The following is a 10,000-nucleotide window of genomic DNA, read 5'->3' as shown; positions in this document are numbered from 1 at the left end:
TTTAATGAGCCCTACATTAACCACATTTAATGAGCCCTACATTAAAGACATTTAATGTGATGATGATGATGATAGTGATGAAGATGATAGTGATGATGATAGTGCTGGTGATGATGACGATAGTGATGAGTGATGGTGATAGTGATGATGATGATAGTGATGATGATGATAGGTGATGATGATGATAGGTGATGATGATGACAGTGATGATGATGATAGTGATGATGATAGTGATGATGGAGTGACTATCATGATGATGATGGTGATGATAGTGATTATGATGATGATAGTGATGGTGATGATAGTGATGATGATGATAGTGATGATGATGATGACGATAGTGATGAGTGGTGATGATGATGATAGGTGATGATGACAGTGATGATGATAGTGATGATGAAGTGCCTATCATGATGATGGTGATGATGATGATGATGATGATGATGATAGTGATGATGATGATGATGATGATGATGATAGTGATGATGATGATGATGATGACGATGGTGATGATGATGATGATGGTAGTGATGATGATGGTGATGATAGTGATGATGATGAAGATGATAGTGATGATAGTGATGATGATGAAGATGATAGTGATGATGATGAAGATGATAGTGATGATGATAGGGATGATGATGATGGTGATGATGATGATGATGATGATGATAGTGATGGTAGTGATGATGATAGTGATGAAGATGACGATGATAGTGATGATGATGATGATAATGGTGATGATGATGATGGTGATGATGATGGTGGTGATGATGATGATGATGATAGTGATGATGATGATGATAGTGATGATGATGATGATGATGGTGATGATGATGATGAAGATGACCGTCTGACCCATTAGTTACGGTTCTCATTCTAACCCCTCGAGTTGTGATGATGGTGATGATGATGATGAAGATGACCGTCTGACCCATTAGTTACGGTTCTCATTCTAACCCCTCCAGTTGTGATGATGGTGATGATAGTGATGATGATGATAGTGATGATGATGATAGTAGTGATGATGATGAAGATGACCGTCTGACCCATTAGTTACGGTTCTCATTCTAACCCCCCCAGTTGTGATGATGGTGATGATAGTGGTGATGATGATGATGGTGATGATGAAGATGACCGTCTGACCCATTAGTTACCGTTCTCATTCTAACCCCTCCAGTTGTGATGATGATGAAGATGACCGTCTGACCCATTAGTTACGGTTCTCATTCTAACCCCCAGTTGTGATGATGATGATAGTGATGATGATGATGATGATGATGAAGATGACCGTCTGACCCATTAGTTACGGTTCTCATTCTAACCCCCCCAGTTGTGATGATAGTGGTGATGATGATGATGACCGTCTGACCCATTAGTTACGGTTCTCATTCTAACCCCTCCAGTTGTGATGATGGTGATAGTGATGATGATGAAGATGACCGTCTGACCCATTAGTTACGGTTCTCATTCTAACCCCCCCAGTTGTGATGATGATGATAGTGATGATGATGAAGATGACCGTCTGACCCATTAGTTACGGTTCTCATTCTAACCCCCCCAGTTGTGATGATAGTGGTGATGATGATGATGACCGTCTGACCCATTAGTTACGGTTCTCATTCTAACCCCTCCAGTTGTGATGATGGTGATGATGAAGATGACCGTCTGACCCATTAGTTACGGTTCTCATTCTAACCCCTCCAGTTGTGATGATGATGATGAAGATGACCGTCTGACCCATTAGTTACGGTTCTCATTCTAACCCCCCCAGTTGTGATGATGGTGATGATAGTGGTGATGATGATGATGGTGATGATGAAGATGACCGTCTGACCCATTAGTTACCGTTCTCATTCTAACCCCTCCAGTTGCTGTATTCAACCTACGTGTGCAGTGCTGCCCGTAGTAGCATTGAGGTGGAGGAGGAGAGCAGAGAGAGGGTGTACACCTGTCTCACTCCCCCGTTTGAGGAGCTGTTTGACTGGGTGGAGGAACACACTCTGACCCTCCTCCTGGAGCCCTGGACGCTGCTCACCACCAGGGACACAGACACCTTCCAGAAGGTGTGAGCCCTTATCTTTAAAGTTTTTTTTTAAAAACACGCTATAGTTTTGGTCTGGATATTTGATGTTGTGGATTCATTGTTACTGCGCGTTATCTCAGGTGGCTGTACGGGAGGAGACTCGCCAGGTGGAGTCAGAGCCGTACGGAGAACTGAAGACGCTGTACGAGGAGGCTGTACACAGACTGGAACAGGTGAGCACGATTGAAGTTCAACACTCCAATGCATGATCTATGGAACAGTCTGAGTAGTGATCTATGGAACAGTCTGAGTAGTGAGTGGTGATCTATGGAACAGTCTGAGTAGTAAGTGGTGATCTATGGAACAGTCTGAGTAGTAAGTGGTGATCTATGGAACAGTCTGAGTAGTGAGTGGTGATCTATGGAACAGTCTGAGTAGTGAGTGGTGATCTATGGAACAGTCTGAGTAGTGAGTGGTGATCTAGGATCAAGTCCCCCCTGAAGTGGTGATCTAGGATCAAGTCCCCCCTGAAGTGGTGATCTAGGATCAAGTCCCCCCTGAAGTGGTGATCTAGGATCAAGTCCCCCTGAAGTGGTGATCTAGGATCAAGTCCCCCTGAAGTGGTGATCTAGGATCAAGTCCCCCTGAAGTGGTGATCTAGGATCAAGTCCCCCTGAAGTGGTGATCTAGGATCAAGTCCCCCTGAAGTGGTGATCTAGGATCAAGTCCCCCTGAAGTGGTGATCTAGGATCAAGTCCCCCTGAAGTGGTGATCTAGGATCAAGTACCCCCTGAAGTGGTGATCTAGGATCAAGTACCCCCTGAAGTGGTGATCTAGGATCAAGTCCCCCTGAAGTGGTGATCTAGGATCAAGTCCCCCTGAAGTGGTGATCTAGGATCAAGTCCCCCTGAAGTGGTGATCTAGGATCAAGTCCCCCTGAAGTGGTGATCTAGGATCAAGTCCCCCTGAAGTGGTGATCTAGGATCAAGTCCCCCTGAAGTGGTGATCTAGGATCAAGTCCCCCTGAAGTGGTGATCTAGGATCAAGTCCCCCTGAAGTGGTGATCTAGGATCAAGTCCCCCCGAAGTGGTGATCTAGGATCAAGTCCCCCCGAAGTGGTGATCTAGGATCAAGTCCCCCTGAAGTGGTGATCTAGGATCAAGTCCCCCTGAAGTGGTGATCTAGGATCAAGTCCCCCTGTCCCCTGAAGTGCTGATCTAGGATCAAGTCCCCCTGGAGTGCTGATCTAGGATCATGTCCCCGTGAAGTGTTGATCTAGGATCAAGTCCCCCTGAAGTGCTGATCTAGGATCAAGTCCCTCCTGAAGTGCTGATCTAGGATCAAGTCCCTCCTGAAGTGTTGATCTAGGATCAAGTCCCCCTGAAGTGCTGATCTAGGATCAAGTCCCCCTGAAGTGCTGATCTAGGATCAAGTCCCCCTGAAGTGCTGATCTAGGATCAAGTCCCCTGATCTAGGATCAAGTCTCCCTGTCCCCTGAAGTGCTGATCTAGGATCAAGTCCCCCTGAAGTGCTGATCTAGGATCAAGTCCCCCTGTCCCCCTGATCTAGGATCAAGTCCCCCTGTCCCCTGAAGTGGTGATCTAGGATCAAGTCCCCCTGTCCCCCTAAAGTGGTGATCTAGGATCAAATCCCCTGAAGTGTTGATCTAGGATCAAGTCCCCCTGTCCCCCTGATCTAGGATCAAGTCCCCCTGTCCCCCTGAAGTGTTGATCTAGGATCAAGTCCCCCTGAAGTGTTGATCTAGGATCAAGTCCCCCTGAAGTGCTGATCTAGGATCAAGTCCCCCTGAAGTGGTGATCGAGGATCAAGTCCCCCTGTCCCCTGAAGTGTTGATCTAGGATCAAGTCCCCCCTGTCCCCCTGAAGTGGTGATCGAGGATCAAGTCCCCCCTGAAGTGCTGATCTGAAAGACAAAACTGATCATAGATTAAGCATAGATTAAGTTTTTCACATATAGGCTGAGATCTCTAGTAAGGATTTGGGGGATTCTCAGTTGTATTTCCTTGATTCCTCGCAACCTTCAGAAGGAAGTGAGGAGGGTTTAGTACAATTTGAGATTCTCTCTCTCCCTCTCTCAGCATGCTGTGGCCCAGGCCTGCAGGCCCCGTCCTCCACCACTAGAGGTCGCAAGGTCTCCAGCTATGTGGTCTGCCGTCCCAGAGAGGTACAGAGGGTACAGGTTGGGCTCTCTGCTAGGACACCGCACGGAGCTACAACACTTCACATCCTTCCTACAGGACAACACCGCCAGGTGAAACTCTAGCTGTAGATACAGCAGGCTTATTTTACATGACATACGCTATGTGTGGCCAGGTGACCACAAAACCATGCTGTAGACGTGACCTTTCTGTCATAAACACACCTTCTATCAAACAAGTGTCGTGTTTATCTATAGGGATCAAATCATTATTCCTGGTCATGTCAGTAAAAAACGAAATGATCCTAATGATCTATACCTCAATGATCTCTACCTCAATTATCTATACCTCAATTATCTATACCTCAATGATCTCTACCTCAATGATCTCTACCTCAATGATCTCTACCTCAATGATCCTAATATCTCTACCTCAATGATCTATACCTCAATGATCTATACCTCAATGATCCTAATGATCTCTACCTTAATGATCCTAATGATCTCTACCTCAATGATCCCAATGAGCTTTATACCTCAATGATCTATACCTCAATGATCCTAATATCTCTACCTCAATGATCTATACCTCAATGATCCTAATATCTCTACCTCAATGATCTCTACCTCAATGATCCTAATATCTCTACCTCAATGATCTATACCTCAATGATCTATACCTCAATTATCTATACCTCAATGATCCTAATGATCTCTACCTCAATGATCCCAATGAGCTTTATACCTCAATGGTGTATACCTCAATGATCTCTACCTCAATGATCCTAATGATCTCTACCTCAATGATCCTAATATCTCTACCTCAATGATCTCTACCTCAATGATCCTAATATCTCTACCTCAATGATCTCTACCTCAATGATCTCTACCTCAATTATCTATACCTCAATGATCCTAATGATCTCTACCTCAATGACCCCAATGAGCTTTATACCTCAATGGTGTATACCTCAATGATCTCTACCTCAATGATCCTAATGATCTCTACCTCAATGATCTATACCTTAAGGATCCTAATGATCTATACCTCAATGATCTGTGCCTCAATGATCTCTACCTCACTGATCTCTACCTCAATGATCTATACCTCACTGATCTCTACCTCAATGATCTATACCTCGATGATCCTAATGAGCTTTACCTCAATGATCTCTACCTCAATGATCTCTACCTCAATGATCCTAATGACCTATACCTCAATGATCCTAATGATCTCTACTTCAATGATCTCTACCTCAATGATCCTAATATCTCTATCTCAATGATCTATACCTCAATGATTTATACCTCAATAATCCCAATGATCTATACTTCAATGATCTCTACCTCAATGATCTCTTCCTCAATGATCCTGATGATCTATAGCTCAATGATCCCAATGATCTCTACCTCAATGATCCCAATGATCTCTACCTCAATGATCCTAATGATCTCTACCTCAATGATACTAATGATCTATAGCTCAGTTGTCATTGATGTGTATAGTTCTGACTTGTGTGTGTGTGTGTCTACAGTATACACCTGGCTTGCTGGCAGGACATAGAGAATTACAGGAGAATCCCCCATAAAGACAAGGCCCAGAGAGAGGACAAGTCCAGACTCATTAAGGACAAATACCTCAATAGGAAATACTTCTTTGGGCCTGACAGTCCTGCCACCAGACAACAAGGAGGAGGTAATGTCACAGTCTCTTCTGTGATGGTGTGTGTGCTTTTGTGTCTGTCTGTGTGTGTGTGTCTGTGTGTTTGTCTGTGTGTTTTTGTGCATGTCTGTCTGTGTGTGTGCGCCTGTGTTTTTGTGCGTGTCTGTGTGTGTGTGTGTGTGCGCCTGTGTGTTTTTGTGTGCGTTTGTCTGTGTGTGTGTGCGCGCCTGTGTGTTTTCGTGCGTGTCTGTGTGTGTGTGCGCCTGTGTGTTTTTGTGTGCTTTTGTCTGTGTGTGTGTGTGTGCGTGCCTGTGTGTTTTCATGCGTGTCTGTCTGTGTGTGTGTCCTTCTCTTCAAGACCGTCTGTGCGTGTGTGTGTGTGTGTGTGTGTGTGTGGTTGTGTGTGTGTGTGTGTTTCTCTTCTAGGTGATGCGTCTGGCTGGTGGCTGGGGAGACTGCTTCATGACCGTGTGTGTGTGTGTGTGTTTCTCCTCTAGGTGATGCGTCTGGCTGGTGGCTGGGGAGACTGCTCCATGACCGTCTGTGTGCTCCTGTCCTGGTGGAAATTCTGAGCATCATCAGGAACCACATAGAAACAAGATGGCTGCCTGTCTTCCTGACGACGCCGGAGTTCAATGAGAGACAGCAGCAGAGAGTCAGGGTAGGAGTCCAGGGTCTCATCTAGCCAGCTCTCCATCTGCTTGTATCAGGGGGATTACAACCTGACCCTACGAGGTCCGGACTACTGACCGATCAACTGGCTTCCTAGTCTAAATCAGTCCCTGATTAGAGGGGAACTGGCTTCCTGGTCTAAATCAGTCCCTGATTAGAGGGGGACTGGCAACTAGGTCTAAATCAGTCCTTGATTAGAGGGGAACTGGCTTCTAGGTCTAAATCAGTCCCTGATTAGAGGGGAACTGGCTTCCTGGTCTAAATCAGTCCCTGATTAGAGGGGAACTGGCTTCCTGGTCTAAATCAGTCCCTGATTAGAGGGGAACTGGCTTCTAGGTCTAAATCAGTCCCTGATTAGAGGGGAACTGGCTTCCTGGTCTAAATCAGTCCCTGATTAGAGGGGAACTGGCTTCCTGGTCTAAATCAGTCCCTGATTAGAGGGGAACTGGCTTCTAGGTCTAAATCAGTCCCTGATTAGAGGGGAACTGGCTTCCTGGTCTAAATCAGTCCCTGATTAGAGGGGAACTGGCTTCCAGATATCAAGATACATATCTATATGTTATATGGCCTTCTAACTGTTGAATGCTATGTGTACAGTATAGCTACGGCCCTAAGCCAGGCTAGGTACTGTAGAGGCATCAGCTCTGCCATGTGAAACCTCTGTACATTACGAGAGAGAGAGAGATATGCCTTGCTGAAGTCTCTGTCCAGCCGTACTGTGTTTCTGACTGCTGCTCTTTCAGCCTCGGGGTGAAGACGGAGTGTCCGACCAGGTCTACCAGCGACACAGGAACAAGAGAGAGGTGTGGAAGGTGATCTCTGGTCCTCTGTCGTTAATCTTATGACGTTAATAATATGACGTTAATCTTTTTAACGTCATAGAGCAACGCTGGGGAAACTTTTTTTTTGTTTCGAGGTCCACATCGGAAACCATGGAAACCAATTTTGTTTGTCAAAATCTATTTTGGCAAATATATAGGTCCATTATAATTTATTCTAGTTTTCTAAAATGTTGCCCATCCATGGATCTTGAACATCATATCTGTAGACTTCTCTGACCAATGTTGTTCCTCTCTGAGTTGTTCCTCACCTTAAAGCCTCCCGGCTGTATGTTCCTGCGTGTTTAACCGCTCCTCTCCTGCAGCAGGTCAAGGGGACGTGGATGACCTCTGCAGGGGAGATCCTGGCTCTCCGGAGGGCCCTGCTCAACCCCGTCACGTGTCATCAGTTCGGTCGCTTCGTCTCTCTGAAGGGAGACTTCCTGGAGAATGACATCCTGTTCTGGCTGGAGGTCCAGAGGTATAAGGTAAGACTGAACCAATCCTTCTGTTCTGGCTGGAGGTCCAGAGGTATAAGGTAAGACTGAACCAAACCTTCTGTTCTGGCTGGAGGTCCAGAGGTATAAGGTAAGACTGAACCAAACCTTCTGTTCTGGCTGTAGGTCCAGAGGTAAGACTGAACCAAACCTTCTGTTCTGGCTGGAGGTCCAGAGGTAAGACTGAACCAAACCTTCTGTTCTGTCTGGAGGTCCAGAGGTATAAGGTAAGACTGAACCAATCCTTCTGTTCTGGCTGTAGGTCCAGAGGTAAGACTGAACCAAACCTTCTGTTCTGGCTGTAGGTCCAGAGGTAAGACTGAACCAATCCTTCTGTTCTGGCTGTAGGTCCAGAGGTAAGACTGAACCAAACCTTCTGTTCTGGCTGTAGGTCCAGAGGTAAGACTGAACCAATCCTTCTGTTCTGGCTGTAGGTCCAGAGGTAAGACTGAACCAATCCTTCTGTTCTGGCTGGAGGTCCCGAGGTATAAGACTGAACCAAACCTTCTGTTCTGGCTGGAGGTCCCGAGGTATAAGGTAAGACTGAACCAAACCTTCTGTTCTGGCTGGAGGTCCAGAGGTATGAGGTAAGACTGAACCAATCCTTCTGTTCTGGCTGTAGGTCCAGAGGTAAGACTGAACCAAACCTTCTGTTCTGGCTGTAGGTCCAGAGGTATGAGGTAAGACTGAACCAATCCTTCTGTTCTGGCTGGAGGTCCAGAGGTATGAGGTAAGACTGAACCAAACCTTCTGTTCTGGCTGGAGGTCCAGAGGTAAGACTGAACCAAACCTTCTGTTCTGGCTGTAGGTCCAGAGGTATGAGGTAAGACTGAACCAATCCTTCTGTTCTGGCTGTAGGTCCAGAGGTAAGACTGAACCAAACCTTCTGTTCTGGCTGTAGGTCCAGAGGTATGAGGTAAGACTGAACCAAACCTTCTGTTCTGGCTGGAGGTCCAGAGGTATGAGGTAAGACTGAACCAAACCTTCTGTTCTGGCTGGAGGTCCAGAGGTAAGACTGAACCAAACCTTCTGTTCTGGCTGTAGGTCCAGAGGTATGAGGTAAGACTGAACCAATCCTTCTGTTCTGGCTGTAGGTCCAGAGGTAAGACTGAACCAAACCTTCTGTTCTGGCTGTAGGTCCAGAGGTATGAGGTAAGACTGAACCAAACTTTCTGTTCTGGCTGGAGGTCCCGAGGTATAAGGTAAGACTGAACCAAACCTTCTGTTCTGGCTGGAGGTCCAGAGGTATGAGGTAAGACTGAACCAATCCTTCTGTTCTGGCTGTAGGTCCAGAGGTAAGACTGAACCAAACCTTCTGTTCTGGCTGTAGGTCCAGAGGTATGAGGTAAGACTGAACCAATCCTTCTGTTCTGGCTGGAGGTCCAGAGGTATGAGGTAAGACTGAACCAAACCTTCTGTTCTGGCTGGAGGTCCAGAGGTAAGACTGAACCAAACCTTCTGTTCTGGCTGTAGGTCCAGAGGTATGAGGTAAGACTGAACCAATCCTTCTGTTCTGGCTGTAGGTCCAGAGGTAAGACTGAACCAAACCTTCTGTTCTGGGTGTAGGTCCAGAGGTATGAGGTAAGACTGAACCAAACCTTCTGTTCTGGCTGGAGGTCCAGAGGTATGAGGTAAGACTGAACCAAACCTTCTGTTCTGGCTGGAGGTCCAGAGGTAAGACTGAACCAAACCTTTTTACACATATAAATACCTAACTTCTGTTGCTATATTCTTACATGTGTTATCTCTGGGGTCTTCACTGGGCCTTGGTAATCTGGTGCTGTTATCTCTGGGGTCTTCACTGGGCCTTGGTAATCTGGTGCTGTTATCTCTGGGGTCTACACTGGGCCTTGGTAATCTGGTGCTGTTATCTCTGGGGTCTACACTAAGCCTTGGTATTCTGGTGCTGTTGTCTCTGGGGTCTACACTGGGCCTTGGTAATCTGGTGCTGTTATCTCTGGGGTCTACACTGGGCCTTGGTATTCTGGTGCTGTTGTCTCTGGGGTCTACACTGGGCCTTGGTAATCTGGTGCTGTTATCTCTGAGGTCTACACTGGGCCTTGGTAATCTGGTGCTGTTATCTCTGGGGTCTTCACTGGGCCTTGGTATTCTGGTGCTGTTGTCTCTGACGTCTACACTGGGCCTTGGTAATCTGGTGCTGTTATCT

At 46.4% G+C, this 10,000-nt stretch overlaps 1 pseudogene; it reads left to right on the top strand.

Annotated features, from left to right (window-relative positions):
- Positions 1-10,000, top strand: part of LOC121845080 — a 24,550-nt pseudogene that overhangs the window by 4,507 nt on the left and 10,043 nt on the right.

Source organism: Oncorhynchus tshawytscha, unplaced genomic scaffold (genome assembly GCF_018296145.1).
Source record: "Oncorhynchus tshawytscha isolate Ot180627B unplaced genomic scaffold, Otsh_v2.0 Un_contig_8019_pilon_pilon, whole genome shotgun sequence".
Classification (NCBI taxonomy): domain Eukaryota; kingdom Metazoa; phylum Chordata; class Actinopteri; order Salmoniformes; family Salmonidae; genus Oncorhynchus; species Oncorhynchus tshawytscha.
This window is presented reverse-complemented; position numbering and strand designations above follow the sequence as displayed.